The sequence below is a fragment of the Anabrus simplex genome, chromosome 1 (assembly GCF_040414725.1).
Source record: "Anabrus simplex isolate iqAnaSimp1 chromosome 1, ASM4041472v1, whole genome shotgun sequence".
In the NCBI taxonomy this organism is placed as follows: domain Eukaryota; kingdom Metazoa; phylum Arthropoda; class Insecta; order Orthoptera; family Tettigoniidae; genus Anabrus; species Anabrus simplex.
The window spans coordinates 107,197,519-107,220,704 of NC_090265.1; the positions used below are offsets into that span (position 1 = coordinate 107,197,519).

The 23,186-nt window shown below is 41.0% G+C and overlaps 1 protein-coding gene across 1 annotated transcript in view; it reads left to right on the forward strand.

The window, feature by feature from the left end:
* LOC137502947 (uncharacterized) overlaps positions 1–23,186 on the forward strand; it is a 260,809-nt gene that overhangs the window by 27,126 nt on the left and 210,497 nt on the right. The window lies entirely within an intron of this gene.

The following is a 23,186-nucleotide window of genomic DNA, read 5'->3' on the forward strand; positions in this document are numbered from 1 at the left end:
CCAAGGGGTAACACAGAGGAACATAAACTTTGTTTCAAAATAAGTTCCAAGTTATGATCTTGATATAGACATTAATTGCAGAAGCATTTATAAAATTTACTAAATTTGGTTTGATCCAGTTTCAAAATTCTTGTAGTAACTGTTGAAGTAATGTCTTTATGTTTGTAGAAGTTGAATTCAGAAGGATAATTTTAGTTTTTTAAGGTTGATGAAAAATTTACTAAGTCCACCAGATATTGCAGGAAATCCAAAAAAAGGTAGTAATGTTGAACTGGAATGTCCATGTAGCTGATTAAATATTTTCAAGGTTGATTAAGTTGGATGGCCAGACCGGCCGCTGCAGCTTGTGTCCAGATGAGGCCGCTCGGACCCCTCAAGTACCCTGAGATACCACTCGCCCGCACTATGGGAGGAGTAGTGGTGTTGAAGCACGCCGCGCCCGCGGTGAACATATACAGGCTGCGGGCAAGTAGCAGGTTGTGCGCCGCACATCAGCCTTGGCCGGGAGAAGGGCTCCGGCTCGCCGTGCACATGTCGACCTCACTGGAGTAGAGGGGGCCCTTCCTCTATCCCAGTCGCGGCACGGCGCCGCGCGGCTGCGGGGGCACTGAAACATTAAAGCTCGACGGCAGAATTTTTGTTGGACCAGAATGATAGTAGGGTACATTCATTGTGGTGATGTTGAGGGGCCAGCGGCGTGGAGAAATTCATTTCATGTACAAGCCACTGTGTGTAGTGGAGCAGGAGACGGGAGCGTGGTAATGGCCGTGGCGACGACAGAAATGGCAGTTTAACGGTTCGGGGAAGGTTTTACAAAAATGCTTACATATAAAACAAAATATTATAGAAGGGGCAGAAGGCCTTAAAAGTGAAAACCTCAACAAAAAAAAATATATAACCTTCATATTCCTTTCAAGATTATATGAAGCAAGTTAGCACAGAAATTATACAGGTTTCACCTGCGACAGGTGAACCCTAAATATCCTCTCGGTGGCTGGATTACTTAATAACAACGTAACCGGCGTAAGGAAATCGAGAATGACACACGGCCCATGAAATCTGGGGGCAAGCTTGCCCGCGGGAACAAAATTCTTGACCATCACTTGGTCGCCTACCTTCAAATTGGTGGGTCTCCGTCCACGATCATATATTTCCCTAACCTTTTCATGAGACACCTTAAGATTGGCTTTAGCTTTCTTCCAAAGATCTTTAATATTATCCGGATCTATTGTCTCGGGTAGAATGTCACTCAGAGACCAGAGGTTAGAGAGCGGCGTGTTGGGAACGAACTTGAACATCGACGAAGCTGGGGTAAACTTGTGAGATTCATGAACCGCCGAATTCAAAGCAAAAGCTAACCAATGCAGGGACGTGTCCCACCTAGAATGATCTTCATGATGATAGGCAATAAGCGCGGACCTGAGATTACGATTAACCCGTTCAGCCAGAGATGGTTGAGGGTAATAAGCAGAAGTCGTCACATGAGAGATGGACAAGTCCAAACAGAATTTATGAAAAAGATTTGATGTGAACGCCTTAGCATTATCAGACACAATATATTGACACGGACCAAAAGAAGCAAAGATAGAATTTAGACAAGTAATGGTGGACTGAGCGGTAGCCAGCTTAGTCGGAAATAACCAGGAAAATCTTGTAAAACCATCTACACATACAAAGATGAACTTGTTGGCATTTCCCTTTGACTGAGGGAAGGGTCCTACATAATCAGTATACAGGCGTTCCATGGGGCGCGAAGCCTGATGCGAAGACAAAAGGCCTACCTTGGTGGACATGGTGGGTTTACTAAGCAAACAAGATTTACAAGCTTTTACTAGTTCACGGATTTCACCGTCCATACCCTTCCGGATGAACCTTTCACGAATCTTTTCACGAGTTTTAAAGATTCCAAGATGCCCCCCTAATGGGGTCTCATGATAGTACTTGAAGATCATAGGCACAAGAACAGCTGGAACGACAACCTTCATCATCTTATCATGCCTCGATGGGCAACATAAAACACCATTCCTCAGAACATAAGGGACGACATGTTCCCTAGAAGAAAGGGTTTCCATTATCGGAGCCAGCGTCGGATCTTCACGTTGGTATTTCTCGATATCCCTAAAGAGCATGGGAGCATCTGTTAAGATGGCATTAACATCAGATAGTATGGACTCGGGAGGTGATGAACTGTCGACCGGTTCATGGGTCTCGACGTCGTTGGAAAACATACGGCTGAGTCCATCGGCAACAACATTTTCGGTCCCTCTGATATGTCTGACATCGAATTGGAAGGCAGAAATTCGGATGGCCCAACGGGCTATACGACCAGTACGACGCGGCCTACCTAAGACCCAGCTTAAGGCTTGATTATCTGTCTCTAGGTCGAATTTGACATGTTCCAGATAGAGACGGAACTTTTCTAAGGCAAATAAGACTGCCAAACCTTCGAGCTCATAGATGGAATACTTGGCTTCTTGAGCCGATAGAGTCCTAGATGCATAGGCGATGGGTCGCCTCCCTAATTCAGTCTCTTGAAGAAGGACTGCTGCTACTGCTGACGACGACGCGTCAGTTTGGACGATGAATTTCTTTGAGAAATCAGGCATAGCAAGGACAGGGGCATTACAGAGAGCTAATTTAAGATCTTCAAAAGCGGCTTGCTGAGAAGGTCCCCACTCGAATTTGATGCCTTTCCTACGAAGAAGGTTTAAGGGCGCCGCTCTATTAGCGAAGTTAGGAATAAACTTCCTGAAGAAATTCACCATACCAATGAACCTGGCGATACCTTTAATGTCCTTGGGAGGTTTAAAATCACGGATGGCCTGTGTTCTAGAATGATCGACTGCCACACCATCAGGTGACACAATATGCCCTAGGAATGACATGGAGGGTTTAGCGAAGGCAACCTTGGACAATTTAACAGTTAACCCAGCCTTACGCAGGCGATTGAGAACTTCTCGCAGATGATCTAGATGTTCTTCAAAGGTCTCCGAAAATTCGACTACATCATCCAAGTAGTGATACAAGTACTCAAATTTGATGTCGGAGAAGACCCTATCTAGCAGCCTAGTGAGTACAGCTGCTCCCGTAGGGAGCCCGAAAGGCACGCGGTTGTATTCATACAAATTCCAATCCGTGGCAAACGCTGTAAGATGTTTAGACACTTCGGCAAGGGGAATTTGATTATAGGCCTGATTCAAGTCCAAGATAGTAAAGAACTTGTCCTTACGAAACCATGAAAAACAAGAATGAAGGTCAGGAAAGGGCACAGATTGTAACACCACCTTCCGATTGAGAGCCCTATAATCAATGACAGGCCTGAAGCCCCCTTGGGGTTTCGGGACTAGAAAAATAGGCGAAGAATACGCCGACTTAGAGGGCCTAATAATACCATCCTTCAATATCTGATCGATAATTTCTTTCAGAGCCTTCATTTTAGGTGGAGATAGCCTATATGGCGGAAAACGGACAGGAATCGAATCCGTGACCTCAATTTTGTATTCAATAAGGTCAGTAACACCAAAAGTATCAGAGAACACCTCTGGAAACGACTGACACAACTTACGAATACTATCAGCCTGCTCCTCAGGTAGATGTCTAAGGTCTAACAACATCTCATCCTGGGTAGGCGAAATAGATGAACATGATGCAGAATTACATTTTAACAAGGGGATTTTACAATTGGAAGCAAATTTGAATGTGCACGACTTACTCTGAAGATCGAGCACAAGACCAGTGTGAGAAATGAAGTCCGCTCCCAATATGATGGGGCAAGACAAGTGCTTAGCCACAAACAGTTTGATTTTCCATGTAAATTTAAAAATACGAATTTTGACCTGTAAAGAACCTAGAATTTCTAATGGAGATGAATTAGCCGAAACATATTGGATCGAAGAGGAACAATAGTCAGGAAGTTTACAAACAGATTTCAATTTTGCATACCATTCAGTCGAAATAATAGAACAAACACTGCCTGAATCTAATAGAGCTGTTATAGGCTCATTATTTAACTCAATTTTGAGAAAGGGGACCGGTGCGGGGGTATCCGCCGCAATCCTAAGACACTCTTTGGGGCATTCAAAAGATGGATTTGCAGATTGAACGTTCCCTGAATTTTCGATCTGTTTACCAGGGGCTGAGCCTCGGAAAGATGGATTAGTCGACTCAGCCGAAGCCACTAGTCACTTTTTATTATTGGCATTGGTGGAATTTGCACCAGAGGTTGAGCAGGAGGGGGTGCTATTTGAATTTAGGCAATTCTTGGCGATATGTGAGAAAGCCCCACATTTAAAACAGCCTTGTGATGAACCAGCTCCATTATTTGCCCTACTAGTTTTGACCAATGGACATTTATTGCGAAGATGGTCAGGCGACCCACAAGCATAACATTTACGGGGTGTGACTGGTCGGCGAGGTGGAGGCCGAGTATTACTAAACGAAGGAGGGGGTTCTTTCGCGACACGCAAGGAATCGGCGTATCTAACTCCTTCCGCTGAGACGGCCAATGCTTCAAGTTCAGAGAAGGTTTGCGGGCACGCCGCGAAATACAAATATGACCTATACGATGGTGAAATGCCTTCCACAATAGCTTATACAATCTGATCCTCAGGGAAGTGAAGCGCAAACACCCTAGTATAGAACTTAATGTCTTGTATGAAATCAGCCAGATTTTCATCCAATCTCTGTACTCGATAATAGTACTTCTGAATCAGAGATGACCTCGCGCGAGCAGGAATAAAATTTGCAAGCAGATGTGCATGAAAATCTTCAATAGATGACTGTTCGGCAATGGCTCTTACTATTTTATCTGAGAGAATACCAACTGCATAAGGATAAATTATCTGTAAAATTTGACACGGAGAAAGAGAAAAAACAAGGGCATGATCTTGAAATTCAACTAAAAACCTTAAGAATGAAATAAGTTCACTGGTGGTATTAACAGAAAACTTAGAGATACCTCTGAGCAACATTGCTAATGGATGAGGCAAGCTGCTGAACCCAGGTGACATAGTAGGTAAAGGTTTCAGTGGCAAAGAAGTTAGTTCAGAACGTACATTATTTAACGACATACGGCGTTCAGACTCGTTGTCCAATGGGGCAGAGATAGTTTGAGCTCCAACGGTCTTCCTATTGACTTCTCCCTTAGGAGGCTCTTCCTCGCTACCTACATTCACCGTAGCGGGTTGATCAGTTTTGGGAGGAACTTCCCCAGTTAACAATTGGGTGACCTTACTAGATAATTCAGAAATATTTTCAAGCACCAAAGTGGGTTGGAAACGGGCAAATCAAGGGACTCTCTAAGCTTGTTTGTGTCTACTGCAACCGTGTCTCCAGATTGCACATTTCTGATAGTTAACTCATAGATCAACTCCTCCTTGCGCAAATAGTTAAGATGGAGAACATCGCGAGGGCCGGGCATGATGACAGAACACTTTTGAAACAGGACAAATCAAAAATTCCAGCAACTGAGAAAATTGTTAGAGTTCGGATTTTATCGAGAATACCGTTCCCATTCAGTTGGCTAGCTTTTTGTTAATATGATTTTGATGAAGAATGTACAAGGCAAGAAAATTGAGTGGGAAGTGATTAGAAAAATAGATATCCGCCTGAGTGAACGCAGCAGAGCAGGCTTCTGCTCCCATTCCATTTCACCCTATCTTGCACTCTTGAGGTGACGGCTTGACTGTATAGCACCCATTCACCAGCAGCCGCGTAGCCGCGGTGAGCTCGGTGTGCTGGCAGGATCGGAAATTTTAACCATCATTGGTTAATTTCGCTGGCAGCTGGGTGTACGTGTCGTCTTCGTCATCATTTCATCCTCATCATGACGCGCAGGTCGCCTACGGGAGTCAAATCAAAAGACCTGCGCTTGGTGAGCCGAACATGTACTGTATGTCCTCGGACACTCCCGGCACTAAAAGCCGTACGCCATTTCATTTTTCATTACAGTTAAAGCTTCCCAATCTGTTAAATCTACATTTAAATTCTTCGCCCGAGTTGGATAGTGTTCTGTATAGATCTCATTTAAGTAGGCCTACAGGTTGCCGATCACCTTCAGAATCTCATATAGCTTGATCCAATCAACATTATCTACTGCCTTTTCTAGATCAACGAACGCCATGTACGTAGGTTTGTCCTTCTTAATTCGGTCTACTAAGATGAGACGTGAAGTCAGGGTTGCATCACGTGTTCTTACCTTTCTTCCGAAGCTAAACTGATTTTCTCCCAACTCAATTTCAACTTGTCTTTCCATTCTGCTATAATGCGTGTTAAAACGTTGTTGGCGTGAGATACTAAACTAATGATGCGGTAGTTTTCAAACTTTCAAACGAAGAATTATCTACAATCCGTATACAAATCAATATGCAGTGATACGAATCGATGGCTATGAAAAAACAACAGCAATCTAGAAAGGAGTGGGGCAAGGCTGGAGTTTGTCCCCTCTCCTTTTCATTTACAGAGAACAGGCGATATAGGAAATCAAAGAGAAATTTGGGAAAAGAATCACAATCCAAGGAGAGGAAATCAAAATTTTGATATTTGCCGAAGATATTATTTTATCTGTCTGCAGAATATCTGGAGGAATTCCTGAATTGTATGGACACAGTCTTAGAGAAGGATTAAAAGATGAAAATAAAAACAACCAAAACAAAAGTAATGGAATGCAGTCGAATAAAGTCAGGCGATGCAGGAAATATTAGATTACGGAATGAAATCATCAAGGGAGTAGATGAATATTGTTACTTGGGTAGTAGAATAACCAATAATGGCAGAAGTAAGGAGGACATAAAATGCAGATTAGCACAAACAAGGAAGGCCTTCCGTAAGAAAATAAATTTACTCACTACAGACAAAAATATAGGAATTAGAAGACGTTTTTGAAGACTTTATGTGTTGTTCTTTTTTTTTTTTGCTAGTTGTTTTACGTCGCACCGACACAGATAGGTCTTACGGCGACGATGGGACAGGAAAGGGCTAGGAGTGGGAAGGAAGCGGCCGTGGCCTTAATTAAGGTACAGTCCCAGCATTTGCCTGGTGTGAAAATGGGAAACCACGGAAAACCATTTTCAGGGCTGCCGACAGTGGGGTTCGAACCTACTATCTCCCGAACACTGGATACTGGCCGCACTTAAGCGACTGCAGCTATCGAGCTCGGTATGTGTTGTTCTACAGCAGCTATCAGTTTGAAGCCAACTGTCGGCTGCCCTGAAGATGGTTTTCCATGGTTTCCCATTTTCACACTAGGCAAATGGTGGGGCTGTACTTAGTTACGGCCAGGGTAGTTTCTTTCCCACTTCTAGCCCTTTCCTATACCGTCGTCCCCATAAGACCTACCTGTGTCGGCGCGACGTAAAAAACAAACAACAAAAAACATCGGTGTACAAATAGCACGGTGATGCATAATGTCGTCCTTTATGCGATTATGCTACTTTCCAATCTTGTGAGCAACTGTTGCCCATAAACATCTGGTAAATAATTTTCGTGAAATGTAAACTGATTGTGTTCAGTTTTGTATTAAGAAGTCTATAAAACCGCTTCTATTCAAGATGGCAGAGGCGTCAACATGTTGACTTGAATACATTTTCCTCAATATTGAAAAGTGTGACTCCTGTCAAATGTCACAAAAAATATCTCTAGAAGTGCCTTTTCGATTCTAGAAATATTTTCCTGGTATTAAGTAGAAAATTTATTCTCGTTTAAAAAGAAGCCATGCGATAGAAATACATGACCATTTCAATGGATTTTTTAAAATATATGTTCTTCAGCGATGTTCATTTCCATGTTAGTTTGTGAATATATTTTAAATCAACATTCACGTATAATATTCATGATGATGCTGATCACCAACCTAGTTGGCATTTTGTTGCACAATCTCTCCTGCTCAGCTGGAAATCACAGTAGGCTACCTTTATTAGATTCTTTAAAATTGTGGCTGACTGGAGTTAATTTGGCCAACTATGTGTATCAAAATTCGCCCGCGGGTACGAGAAGAGTCACCAAGATCAGGAGCATTGTATACTCAATAGAGTACTGTCATCCTGGTATATTTTTAAAAATATGTCAACTTGATGCCAAGACAAAGACAAATTATGTCAATTTAAGATTTAACGAGCACGTTCAAAAGATTACGAAATATTCTTAAAATGTAAGTTATTATTATACGGATTTAATTGTCTTTTCGCCCAAAGACACAGTTAACTTTATTTAACTCATTTTTGAGGTTCAGACTTGAGTATTGCTCAATTACTTGGAACCCAATGACCGCAGGGAACATCAGTCTTATCAAGAGTGCTCGAAACAAGCTTCTAAAATTCATGATTTATAAAATCACTGGTAATTATCCAACATTCATAAATTGTTCAAGTGTACTCAAGAAACATGGTGTGAATAGCTTGCGCCACAGATGAAATTGCAAAGATTTGACTTTCCTATATAAAATAATTAATTATAAAATTGATGACTGAGATATATTGCAGTCAATCTCTTTCTATTCACAAGAGAAACTTAGTCGTCATAGAAATAACTGAGTATTTCACTGATGACGAAGATGCTTGTTGTTTACAGGGGCGTAACATCTATGTCATCGGCCCAAAACTTTCCCAGGCTGTGTGAAATTCATAAGAACTCTCAAATTAATGGAGCAATGAGACTTTACTATAATATTCATTCCTACGTTGATATTTTTTGTATGACAGAAGCTACATTCACTTAGTCATGTAACACTGTACTTTTCAACATAGTTTAATAGATATGAAGAATTTTTTTTAAAAAAGTTAATGTAAACTTAGTAAATCATATTATTCAATTTATCAGCTCTGAAGTGAAATACCCTGCTCTAATAATTGTTTAAGTATAATATTAAATCTTTATTATTATTATTATTATTATTATTATTATTATTAATAATTAGGAGTGTAATGGAATATTTGTTATATTCTGCTTCATGTTGTTGTTTATTATGTGACTTGTGTGTCACTGGAAGCAATTTTAATATTCTGGCTATATCTTTTTTTACGTCCAAGTAGCAACTGTCATGAACATTGTAATTGGAACTCGTGAACTGTTATGTTTACAGTAAGTAAGTAAATAAATAAATAAATAAATAAGTAAACTTGATGCCAAGGCTGTTTAAAAAATGGATTCCTTTAGATGTTCATTGCAAGATAGTCTGCCTAATCTTTTGAAAATATTTGAATATGGCTATGAATATAGACCAGCCGTGGCGAAGTATTGACTCCCATTACATTTAGACTCGCTATGCATTTCTCTTGCTGCTTAACCCCTCTAACCACCACCCCCTCTCTGGGCGACAGTCTCCATGTATTTGACATGTTGTTAGTAGTCAGACTGTTGCTTCAGTTCTCCTTCGAGTTCCTTCCCCTAGATAGGTGCTAGCTATGCTTGTTGCATAACCTAGGCATTGCGTACACAGTGACTCGGCGCACGATCACATTTTCGCCAGCAAAATATTACAATGCTCTGAATGTACATACAGTATATTTCGCATTTAGCCTTTTATATTGTTCGGTTTTTCCTTCTTTCTTTCTCGATATTCTTCCTTTATCATTCTTCAGCTGTCACATGACTGTGAGCAATTTTCTCCTCTATCCGAGATACGTTAAATCTATATACAGGTCTATACCGGTGTATAAAATAAAGAGTTTTGTCTGTACATTGCTCAGAGTTAAAAGAATAGTATTTCTATATCGGTCGTGTCCACAGTAACAACGAAATCCACGTTTTAATTTTCCGCTATCTCTGTATGTATGTATGTATGTATGTATGTATGTACATTACGAGAAAATGGCTGAACAGAAGTAAAATTGGTATATAAAGTCGAGATATAAGGTGCTGCACTTTAGGTTATAAATAGTTTTTTTACCGAGTTCGATAGCTGCAGTCGCTTAAGTGCGACCAGTATCCAGTAATCGGGAGATAGTGGGTTCGAGCCCCACTGTCAGCAGCCCTGAAGATGGTTTTCCGTGGCTTCCTGTTTTCACACCAGGCAAATGCCGGGGTTGTACCTTAACTAAGGCCACGGCCGCTTCCTTCCACTTCGTAGGCCTTTCCTATCCCATCGTCGCCATAAGACCTATCTGTGTCAGTGCGACGTAAAGCAAATAGCAAGAAATAAATAGTTTTGTTCACGCTAGGTGAAATGGTAGTTTAGGGGAAGGCCTAGCATTTAATTTTTAATTGCCTATGTTATTAGTAGCCCTATAGAAAAGTACTGCATAACACAGGGTATAGGGAATACAATTTTGGATCATTTATGGCCCATGCAGTTTTGCCGTGCCGGCTATGGTAACAGATATATTAATGAATTTTTTGTTGCTTAGTCTATATTAGCGCCGAGCATCGCTAGCATATTCAGTCGTGTTAACTGGCGATGGTGGTGTTTTTCGTCGTGATTGTCTTAAGGTGTAAAACCGTGTAGTCATCAGCCCATATAATTAATTATAAGAATGAGAAAAAACCGTAAAGGAGCGCTCGCTTGAAGAATAAGACAAGAGAGAATCATGAAGGGAGAAAGGACTTCCATTACTTTAGATGCCCTAATATCACATAGTCGGTAGAAAACTACATGTGAAGGTGTACAATATCACCTCCGTGCCCTCCGCATGATTACAGGTACGCAGTGCTGTGAACAAAATCGAGAAATTCGTGATGATCTTCACATCGACGAAATCTATACCAGAATACTGAGATCCGCTTGGAAATTCTGCTCTGGTATAGACTCCAACCCCAAGTCTCTCCTAAATTAATCACCCTTTGGGGCGCAGATCATACCCTGATATGTCGAAAGTTGCACTCAAGGCCCACAATGCCGAAGGGCTAAAATTACTCAATCGATCTGGGTTCTGCCCACAAATCCGTCGAGACGCGTGGTGTGAAGGAAAAAAAAAAAAAGCTGAGTAGTTGGACTGAAGACATTCTTCTTATTTGTTGAGACACTTTGAACAGTTAAGTATGTCAAAGGCCATCAACCTCTTCGCCTGTATAGGTAGGGTATATATGCGATAACCTTCCTCATTGTATTGTCTGTTTGTGTAACTAGTTGCATTGTTAGCCATTAAAATGTCCACACTTGGGAAAATGGATTGTGATTCATCCGACATGTACTGCACTGTACTGAATACATCGATCATACACAGACATTGATAGGATTACTGGCATATCACAGCTGCGCATCACGTGCCCGGGTCGCATCCTCGAGGAACGGTGTAAGAGAAGATTATAGAGACCTGCTTTTACGAAATAGAAATGTGTTAGTTTGATGTTCGTATACACAAACGACTTGAGTATTCCTCATCGGGAAATACAGCTGCTACATTTGACCACATTCTTCACTTCAGGCTTCAATCATGTGAGCTCGGAATCAGTGTGTCGAGGAAGTTCGAGTTTATGCACGTAAAAAATTACAAGGACTCCGTCACAGCACCGAACGAAAGTACAGACAGCCGCGATGAGTGGCTCAGACGGTACGGCACTGACCTTTTGAGCACAAGTTTGCGGGTTCATTCGTGGGAAGTACTGAAATACGCCAGCCTCGAGTCGGTAGATTTACTTGTACGTAAATGAACTCCTACAGGGCAAAATTTATGCTCATCTGCGTCTCCCGAAAATTATAAAAGCAGTTAGTAGGATATAAAATTATTATTATTATTATTATTATTATTATTATTATTATTATTATTATTATTATTATTATTATTATTATTATTATTAAAGGACAGGCATATTGTGCACATGGTTTTCACAGGTCATACAGCCGCATTAGAAACACGCATTCAGGAATTCGGATGTGATTACCAGCCTCCGCACATACAGTAAAAATTGTCTGCAGTATGAGAACCATATTATAGTTAGCCGTTGAAAGTCTTAGTAGCCTGGAATGGATTCACTAAAATGTGACTCCCTAACAGCGTTGCTAACCTCTGAGATGGTCAGGATCGTACAATAACCCTAAAAAGATCGATTTTTCAAGAGAGGATCGTACAATTTAAAATAACCATTAAAATATTCGCTAATTGAGTCTCCTTATACAAGTAGTAGCTCACTTACGCAGCTGCTTGCTTCTCAGGAACCTGATTGGTTCGATTCTTGGTTAGTAATATAAAATTTCCGAAAGGTTGACTACTTCTGGTTCGGGTCGCGCGTAAAACTGTACGTTCCGCGGATTACCTGTAACACGATAACTACGAAATGTCCCACTGCTGCAACTCCGCATTTAAGTAGGTTAGGATGGAACATTATAAGTCATTGTGCTAATATGAGAGATACAGTATCAAGGATACGGAAATAGTTTTTATTTAATTATTCAGGAATTGGGTCATTTGTAAAGAAGTTAATATGAGGCATGAATTCACTGAAGGACCTTACTTACCTCATAGCTGGAAATTGTCATCATCGTCATCACGATCTTCTTCTATGAATCCTTTAGGCACAGCAGAAAGTTCTGAAGTACCGGTACTTGAGCTTGCTGGTTAATTATATAATTCTGCTTTAGTCATCCTTCTGAACATGTTCTCCGACGGTTTGAAATCGTTACTCGTACCACTGACTCGAACATACTGACTGCCCAGCAAGCATCCATTCATCGTAGAAGTAATTAGCCTCTTCATGTTTTTTTATTTTTATGATATTAATTTTGCCGAATATTCTTTCACAATCGGCTTTCGAGTGAGGAAGTGACAAAACGGAAAGTGCAAATTCTGGAAGTGCAGGAAACTCACATTCACCAAACGTGTTTTTCACCTCCTGTGCCTTAGCCCATAATTAATCTACTTCAGAGCAGGCTTTAATGTCATTGACATTGACAAAGGGTGATTTTATCCAGACGTCGTCAATCTGCTGAAGGCGAATGCTATGATCCACTGATTACAGTACAGGCGCGAGGCCGTGAAGTAACTCCGTTTAGAAATTTCATTATTCGAAAAATCTCTCTGTCTCTCTTTCGAACTTGTCATCTGTGATAGTCCGGCTCCATGGCTAAGTGGTTAGCGTGCTGGCCTTTGGTCACAGGGGTCCCGGGTTCGATTCCCGGCACGGTCGGGAATTTTAACCATCGTTGGTTAATTTCTCTGGCACGGGGACTGGGTGTATGTGTCGTCTTCATCATCATTTCATCCTCATCATGACACGCAGACCGCCTAAGGGAGTCAGATAGAAAGACCTGCACCTGGCGAGCCGAACATGTCATCGAACACTCCCGGCACTAAAAGCCATACACCATTTCATTTCATTTCATTTCATTTCATTTCATCTATGATAGAACATAACTTGCACGAATAAAAGAAGGAACAAAAATCTACGCATGTTAAAAGGAAAACGACAAAATTTAAGATCCACGGGTTGGATCGTACGATAGTATACAGCATCGAATTATCGTACATATCGTACGGTTGGCAACGCTGGTCCCTAATCCCGATTGAAATGAGCCTTAACCAGACCTCACGAACGCGTAAGTAGTTTTAACGCAGTGTTTGACTACTACAGATAGAATAACCCGCAGATGCATTGAATGCAGTTTTGTTAATGGCAAGATAAAACTGTAGTTCCTGAAATGTGAATGAGTAGTGACTATATCGTCATCGTCGTTGTCTCATTAGAGTATCGTGAGAGAGAGTTGAACACGTTTGGTAACTGATGTGGGGCATCCGCATTTCGAATCCTGGCCAATGCATGTGGGCTTTTGAAATGAAAAGTTGGTCACTTCCCTGTAGTTCGGATTCCACGTAAAACTGATGATATTCTTGCCTTGATCACGATATCAACAGTTACGTAGAAATCTTAGTGGTTGTTGCCGCTCTCATCGCGGGGATTCGGATCTCTGATATGATGCAAGTATTCAGCCTATATGAACCTAATAGTATGATGGTTCCTTTTAGATCGTGAATGAAAAATATTCAAATACGAAACACACTCATTTGTTATTTATGAAATGGATAATCTTTTTGATGAAGCTTCACCAAATCGTTAACTTTAGCGCCGTAATTTTTTTTTTTTTCGACACTCGGCGTCCGAAACATTAATATGTATCTCTCTGTCGGCATAAACCATGTGGCAGTTTAATGCCCTGAAAAAATGTGTATGTAGCTTGGGGTCGTCAGGATGCTTGTTTCTGTAATTTCATGTTTCATGTTCGTGAAACCTGTGCGTGGAATTCCGCTATCCCTTCGGGCCTCGATATTTGTGGATATATTCTGAGATATCTGAAAAATCAGACAGAGAATGCTTCAGAGTAATTTCATTCATTTCACTTGGTAATAAAACATTTGAGGTCAAAGCTTTCAGCTTAACATAATTTAATTATTCAAGTATTAACTGTCACTGTGCTTGACATGTTTACGTATGGAATGTTATCTTTATACAGGTTGGTCAAAAACAACGTGAACCGGATATATGAGCTTTAGCGAGTTGGCCATATTGATAAATACTTGGGAAAAATAATTCGATATCTTGCCCCTTGTCATTTTATCAGCTGTTGAAGTTTGCCAATCAGATCACTTCGCGAGCGACTTCAAATGGGCTTTGCGAGGTGGTGGTGTTACGTTTGCATGTGGCTTATGGCCGGCTTGAGAGTGCCAGTAGAAGAAATGAACTTATCCAAGGGAAGGATTTGAACACGGACCTCCATGCTGTTTAGATAGCCCCATAGCAAGTACGCTACGATGACGTCGGCGGGAATCCCCGGTGTGTTCGTGTTTGATGCTGATTTCTCGGCATGGCTCTCAAGCCGGTTTAAGCCTCGTGCAGATGTAGCAAAACCGCCTTCTAAATTTCACTTGAATTCGCCCGCGAAGCGATGTGATTGGCCAACTTCACCGGCAGATAAAATGACAACGGCGTGAGATATCGAATAATTGTTTTCAAATTATCAGTATCACCAACCCTCTAACGCTCATATACCTGATGCACGTTATTTCCGACTGCTCTACATATAAGAATGAAACGGCGTATGTCTGTCTGCCTTCTCAGACGGTATCACATCTAAAACGCAGGACATAATTTCGTGATATGTTCTCAAGCATTCTCAAAAGGATCTATCACATGACTATGTTTTATACAAAATAGAGGCCCAAAAGTATTTCGTTCGCCCATAATAATAGGCCAATTATATGCGACGCATTGTATCTTAATGATATACAGCACATTGAAGTGCTGCCATCCATTATGGTACTGTCATTATTTCAACAATCAATTTCCAAACAACTGTCCGATATCGATTAATATAGTACGCTGAACAAGCCTCAATTGATAAACATAGCACTCGAATAAACATTAACCCAACTTCAAACTCGCCATTCCTCAGATAAATTTCTCATATAATCACGGTTCATGGTGTGGGTTACGGTAGTCACGTCCTAGTTTCGTGAACCATGGGCAACGGCTGAGTGGCCTAGTAAGTGGTCGTGAGAGTCGGGATACCAGTTGCTATGGAATGGGTGAGGGCATCCCAGACATATTCTGAGTCATGGCCGTCCTTGTGCTCAGGCGGCTAGGGCTATACAATCCACCAGTGGTCTATAACCCGTTAGAGGAGAGATCCTCACTTGGACTATGTATAAGTAGGGTAGCATCCTGCTTCATGAATTTACCGAGCTCAGAACATTTTAAGCAAGCCTTGGACCTATGGGAGTAACGGAGTCCCACTCCCATTTGACAGGCGAACTCTCCTTGGAAACAACTTGGCGAACGAAATGGAATTCGATGGGGAGCTATCAATATTAATGGGGCTTATAGAAGAAAGATGTAGAACTGGTCGAGTCAGCCAAGAGGATGCACCTGGATGTGCTAGGAGCAAGTGATATTCGGGTAAGGGGAGATAACGAGGAAGAGGCGATTATTAGGTGTACTTGACGGGTGTCAGAAAGGGAAGGGCAGAGTATGGGGTAGGGCTGTTCATCACGAATACCATTCCACGCAACATAGTTTCTGTTAGGCGCGTAAATGAGAGAATGATGTGGGTAGATTTGGCAGTTGGAGGAATTATGACGAAAATTGTCTCAGTGTATTCACCATGTGAGGGTGCCGATGAGGATGAAGTTGACAAGTTTTATGAAACATTGAGTGACATCGTGGTCAGGGTCAACAGCAACAGCAAGGATAGATTAGTGCTAATGGGTGATTTCAATGCGAGATTTGGAAATGGAACTACAGGATGCGAAAGGGTGATTGGTAAATGTGGGGAAGATATGGAAGCTAACAGGGATGGGAAGCGTTTGCTGGACTTCTGTGCTAGTATGGGTTTATCAGTTACGAATACATTCTTCAATCATAAGGCTATTCGCCGCTACACATGGGAGGCTAGGGGTACCATATCCATAATAGACTACATCTTAACCGACTTCGAATTCAGGAAATTTGTTAGGAATGTACGAGTTTTCAGGGGATTTTTCGATGATACAGACCACTATCTGATCTGTAGTGAACGAAGTATCTCTAGGCCTAGGGAAGAGAAAGTGAAATCTGTCTGCAAACGAATAAGGGTAGAAAATCTCCAGGACGAGGAAATTAGACAGAAGTACATGGATATGATTAGTGAGAAGATAGTAAGCAGGTTCAGGATATAGTAAGTGAATGGGTGGCATACAGGGATGCTGTAGTAAAAACAGCAAGGGAATGCCTAGGAACAACTGTGTGTAAAGATGGGAAAAGACGAACATCTTGGTGGAATGATGAAGTGAGCAGCTTGTAAACGTAAAAGAAGGCTTATCAGAAATGACTCCAAACAAGGGCCGAGGCAGACAGGGATTTGTACGTAGATGAAAGAAACATAGCGAAACAAATAGTTGTTGAATCCAAAAAGAAGTCGTGGGAAGATTTTGGTAATAACATGGAAAGGCTACGTCTAGCAGCAGGGAAACCTTTCTGGACAATAATAAAGAATCTTTGGAAGGGAGGGAAAAAGGAAATGAACAGTGTTTTGAGTAATTGAGGTGAACTTATATAGATCCCAGGGAATCACTGGAGAGGTGGAAGGAATATTTTGAACATCTTCTCAACGTAAAAGGAAATCTGCCTGGTGGTGTTGCGAACAGCCAAGCTCATGGGGAGGAGGAAAATGTTGGTGAAATTACGCTTGAGGAAGTGGAAAGGATGGTAAATAAACTCCATTGTCATAAAGCAGCAGGAATAATGATATTAGACGTGAAATGGTGAAGTATAGTGGGAAGGCAGGGATAAAATGGCATTATAGAGTAGTAAGATTAGCATGGAGTGTTGGTAAGGTACCTTCAGATTGGACAAAAGCCGTAATTGTTCCTATCTATAAGCAAGGGAACAAGAAGGTTTGCAACAACTATCGAGGTATCTTATTTTTTAGTATACCAGGCAAAGTATTCACTGGCATCTTGGAAGGGAGGGTGCGATTAGTCGTTGAGAGGAAGTTGGATGAAAGCCAGTGTAGTTTCAGACCACAGAGAGGCTGTCTGGATCAGATTTTCAGTATGCGCCAGGTAATTGAGAAATGCTACGAAAGGAATAGGCAGTTGTGTTTATGTTTCATAGATCTAGAGAAAGCATATGACAGGGTACCGAGGGAAAAGATGTTTGCCGTACTGGGGGACTATGGAATTAAAAGTAGATTATTAAAATCAATCAAAGGCATTTATGTTGACAATTGGGCTTCGGTGAGAATTGATGGTAGAATGAGTTCTTGGTTCAAGGTACTTACAGGGGTTAGACAAGGCTGTAATCTTTCACCTTTACTGTTCGTAGTTTACGTGGATCATCTGCTGAAAGGTATAAAATGGCAGGGAGGGATTCAGTTAGGTGGAAATGTAGTAAGCTGTCTGGCCTATGCTGACTACTTGGTCTTGATGGCAGATTGTGCCGAAAGCCTGCAGTCTAATATCCTGGTTGAAAATAGGTGTAATGAGTATGGTATGAAAATTAGCCTTTCGAAGACTAAATTGATGTCAGTAGGTACAAAGTTCAACAGAATTGAATAAGCTAGAACAGGTCGATAATTTTAAGTATTTAGGTTGTATGTTCTCCCACTATGGTAATATAGTGAGATTGAATCAAGGTGTAGTAAAGCCAATGCAGTGAGCTCGCAGTTTCGATCAACAGTATTCTGTAAGAAGGAAGCCAGTTCCCAGACGAAACTATCTTTACATCGTTCTGTTTTCAGACCAACTGTGCTTTATAGGAACGAAAGCTGGGTGGACTCAGGATATCTTTTTCATAAGTTAGGAGTAACATACATGAAAGTAGCGAGAATGATTGCTGGTACAACCGGTGGGAATAATGGTAGGAGGGTTCTCGGAATGAACTCGATGGACGAAGCTGTACGCGTAAACCGGCTTCGGTGGGGGGTCATGTGAGGCGAATGGAGGAGGATAGTAAATTCACAGAGGCTTGCAGACTGAACGCTGAAAGGCATTACAGTATTTAATGATAATATATGTTGGTATACAATCAACAACTTTTATTTGAAATGAAATCAGTTTTGTTCGTATTAATATTATAATAAATTGTGATAATTGTTACAGACCTACTGTATCTATTTTTAGGTACATGGAAGATAAAGCTATAGTCTGCATGGATACAGGGTTTTATGTTTGATTCTTATGTAAATTGCTGTAAATAAAGCAAGGAAATTTTGTATGCCGATTAAAGTTATTTATATTAGTTTCTCAATTTATAAATTATTTTTTTATTCTTCATTAAAAGAACAGACTTGTAGCACAGCCAAAAATGTATGTTCATGCAACTCATAGCCTAGGTAAATCTACACTGTATGTAATCGAAATCGACTTTCAGCCTACTCAGTCGTGTTACGTACATATAGTAGGGCCTACGTATTGAAGAGATGTAAGGAACAAAAGTGGCCAACCGGACACCAGTGGGATCCGAACCCACAACCTTCCTATTTTGCGTCGGTTGCTCTGGCATTGAGCTCTAGTGGCCTAGGTCATATTTTTTTCTGTTGGAAAGCTCTAAGCTACAGATCTGTCTGTACTTGCAACTTCGAAATATTTGTTTGCAAATGTTGAATTTGCTAGCACCACCAATAGAAAATCACCAGCCGCTACTGCTCATAATTTACCTCTTCTGCACCTTTCTATAGGCTACCACAGCGTAAACCACGTCAGCAGCCCTCTTGAGCCGCCTTCCTGCTACAATCATGATGTCTACCCTTCTACAGAAGAGAGTTACTATAGGTCTACATACTGAAATAATACACATACTTTCAATATTTGCTTATAGGAAGAGAGTTATATTGGAAAAAAATTCCAAGCGAGATATTCAATAACGTCTTTTAAATGATTTAAGAAAAGTCTGCCACTTGGGCGACTGCCCTAAATGCAGATGATTGATTGATTGATTGATTGATTGATTGATTGATTGATTGATTGATTGATTGATTGATTGATTGATTGATTGATTGATTGATTGATTGATTGATTGATTGATTGATTGATTGATTGATTGATTGATTGATTCTGTCTCTGAGCGAGAGGAATTAACCATATACAGTTTAAAATTCTTCGCCCGGCACGGAATCAACCCGAGACCCTCTGAACCGAAGGCTAGTACGGTGACCACTATGCCAAGGGGCTTGACAAAGAAAAAAGGTTCTGAGACTAATGATTTTATAATTAATAAATAAAAGAAACGCTGTCGTAATTCTGATTACTAGTCAATTTGACTACGATTAAATGTTAGGAATCCCCTAACGTCCCTGTGTAAAGAGGAAACAGGATGTTAGATACTCCACCTACGATTTTGGTACGGTGGCTGGAGTATACTTTGTTCTTTTCTCAAGCGCTTCCCTGTCGTAAAGTTGCCGAGTGACATTAACTACGACTTTTCACCTATTCGACCTCGGTTCGAACCCCGACCAATGCATTTGGGATTTTTGAAGTGAAAAGTCGCATCCTGTGGTTCGGATTCATAAAACTGAAGTATCGTGATTTCTTCTTTCGCCGCTGTGATATACAGTTTAAAATTCTTCGCCCGGCACGGAATCAACCCGAGACCCTCTGAACCGAAGGCTAGTACGGTGGCCATTATGCCAAGGGGCTTGACAAAGAGTGAGCTGTCTCTCACATGTGGATTTGACCCTGTTTTATGGCCGGATGTCCTTACTGATGCGGAGGGAGTTATTCACTATTACGCGTTTCTGAGGTTGTGTGGTGTGTATGTATGAAAAGAAACTTGTTGAGACAAACACAGTCTGTCCCCAAGTAAATTAATCAGATGTGATTAAAACCCCTATACCGGCCGGGTATCGAATCCGGGACCCTCCGAACCGAAGGCCTCGATGCTAACAGGAAGTCCCATGGCAGTCAACGTCAACAGTCGAGTAAAACTACGAACTTGTTCAGTTTTTTATGAAGTAGAACGTATACCTCATATAGGAAAGAACTTTAAAAATAAATCTTACATCTGTTTTCCTTTTTAGCATGTTAAAACCAAAATAAACAATTATTTTACTTTACTCAGTTAAATATTTTTTGTCTGTGTGATGTTTCTACATTCTCTGGAATTCTGCGCATTGTAAACCATCTGTGAACAGTTAATTGAAAAGGAAATTGACAGGATGTTGTCGAGAGCCCTACTGAGACAAGTGGGTTCTTTTCAGCCCAGTTTACTTACCCATAAGTCCTCGATGATCCAACAGGTGTGAGTTAGAGCACTTCAGCTAAGCTAGCAAGTGCTAATACTTGGGCTGCACGTATGTACTTGCTCAAACCAAAACACCTGTCATTATTGTTGCCTCATTTCCTCCCCCTCTCTACGTAAATCAGCAACTTTGTTGATCTGTGGCACTGAGTAAATACTTGTCTACACTTTATTGATATGTGGTTAAATAAAAATAGGTGACCATTCGATAATAATAATAATAATAATAATAATAATAATAATAATAATAATGCAGTCTGTTCACAAACTATAGGTCTTGTGAAGTGACATCAACTACGAGCTTACGCGTTATTTTCGACCTTGCACCTATTAGCAAAACCAAACACTGTTGCTGTGTATGTTTCAGACTCTAATTTTACCCTCGTTTCATCCAGATAAACATTTGGTCTCTCTATGTGTGGGTAGTGAAAAATGGGGAATTACTCGCAAAGTTCATTCCGAACTTCCTGTAAAATATGCGTTGAAAGGTGCCTGTTTAACATTGTGTTCCTTAATTAAGACAACGGCTGCTACCTTTTTTGTCCATGCGTCCCCGGTAACTTTCGATGTGGTAGTGCGACATTAAACTACTAGTAAAAAGATAATAGGAAGTTCATAAATGGTATAAGATGTCCATATTGCGAGGCTGATTGGCTCAGACGGTTGAGGCGCTGGGCTTCTGACCCCAAATTGGCAGGTTCGATCCTGGCTCACTCCGGTGGTTTTTGAAGGTGCTCAAATACGTCAGCCTCGTGTCGGTAGAGTTACTGGCATGTAAAAGTAGTTAGTGAGACGTAAAGCAAATCACATTATAATGAGAGGTTCATATCAAAGTACACTGCAGAAGCATTTCCTTTATACAGACGACCTTGTTCTTACTGTATAGGATCGAACTTAATCAAGTCGAAGGAAAACTCACAGAAGCTGTCATGTCATCGTGCTCTAAAAAGGCTCTGAGTCATTTCGTTCAAGAAAGTGAAGAGTGCGAATTCTACCTGTGTTCAGAAATGGCAAGACTGAAACTGCCCAAAACATAACATCTTTTTATCAAACGTATGCTTGAAGTTGTCGGTGTATTCGTCGGCCGATCTTCGGATTCATGGTGGAGAGACACCTGACAACATCAACATCAACATCCTGAAGAAATGAACGTGCAGTAAGTAGAATGCAAACCCCTCTGATCGGCAAACAACAGGGATGATGTTTGTTTTTCCCAATAGTAGAATATATATGTCCAGTCTGTTCGCTTCACACAAGGAAAGTTATGGTCACCCTAAATGAAATGTGTGGCATACGTAATAATCGGTTGTGTGAAAGCTACACCTCTAGGCAAGCTCTATAGAGCAACAGGCGTATCTTCACCACTTATCCGAAGATCAGACCACAAGTACACGGAAACATTCAAGCAAACCGTGATGAAAGACACGATATGTTTGGGACAGAAGATATCTTCAGCAGACCTAGAAGGCGGAAATCAGCAAGAAGTAAGCATAGCCCCTCCGATCTAATATCCGGTTCAGGAAGACGAGGCTGCAGGTGTAAAGTTGGACTACACTTGGAGAACACTCAGCCGGTTGCGATCAGGGGTAATACCCGTGAAGACCAATCTGACAAGATGAAGTTTTACGGACGAAGATGACATCCTACGTGAATGTGACGAATTTCAAGATATGAACCTTATCCGGAACCTCCCTGCCTGTTCGCTCCAATGTACTGAAGGTCATTTGTGGATGAGGAACTATCCAGCAGTTGAGGGCTGAAATACACTAAAGAAATGATGTAGGGACACGAAAAGGCACAAAATTTATGTAACTGCACAAAATCAGTCTACGACCAGATAAATTTGTATAATCTGTTATCTGAAAAAAAAAATGCAGTGCTTGATGTGATCGTTCCCCATGATGATCGTACGTTTGCATAATACTTCGAGAAATAATATTCCTCTTGTATTACGTTAGTTGCGTGATGAGATAGCCGTAAATATCCACCTTTGGTGCTTCACAATTAAAAACAGGTTCTGGTAAATATTTTTCTCCAATTTTGATTACTGATCTCAGTTAGTGTTATGCTCTTTTTCTTCAGTTTTTCATTGATTTTGGTACACTTGCTATGCTATTTTTCTTTCATTTTTCTTTGATTCTTATACACTTAAGTCATTCATTAAACACTAGCTGGAATAATAGAATGCTCCCCGCGCTTGTGGTCAAGTTCCGTGCCACATGACTATTCAATGGTGACCATCCGGTCCTCAACTTCTGGGTTATCATGAGACTTAATCTGCAGCTCATTGACGCTTCCAGCTGCTGGTAGCACATCCTAATTAACGGCATCCTGTTGGCACCAGCGTCACTGACAATCTTGAGCTTTGTACCAACTCTTACCTGCCTCTCTTTCTCTCAGTACATGCAATACATCTTTTATGGTACATTTTTTTCTTTGAATTGATGACAAAATATGTATTTCTCATATATTGGTTGTAAGGAACTCATCTGTTTTCTAGAAGTGAGGTGGTATATTTTTCTTATCTCTTGGGTGCCGTTAAGAGGACA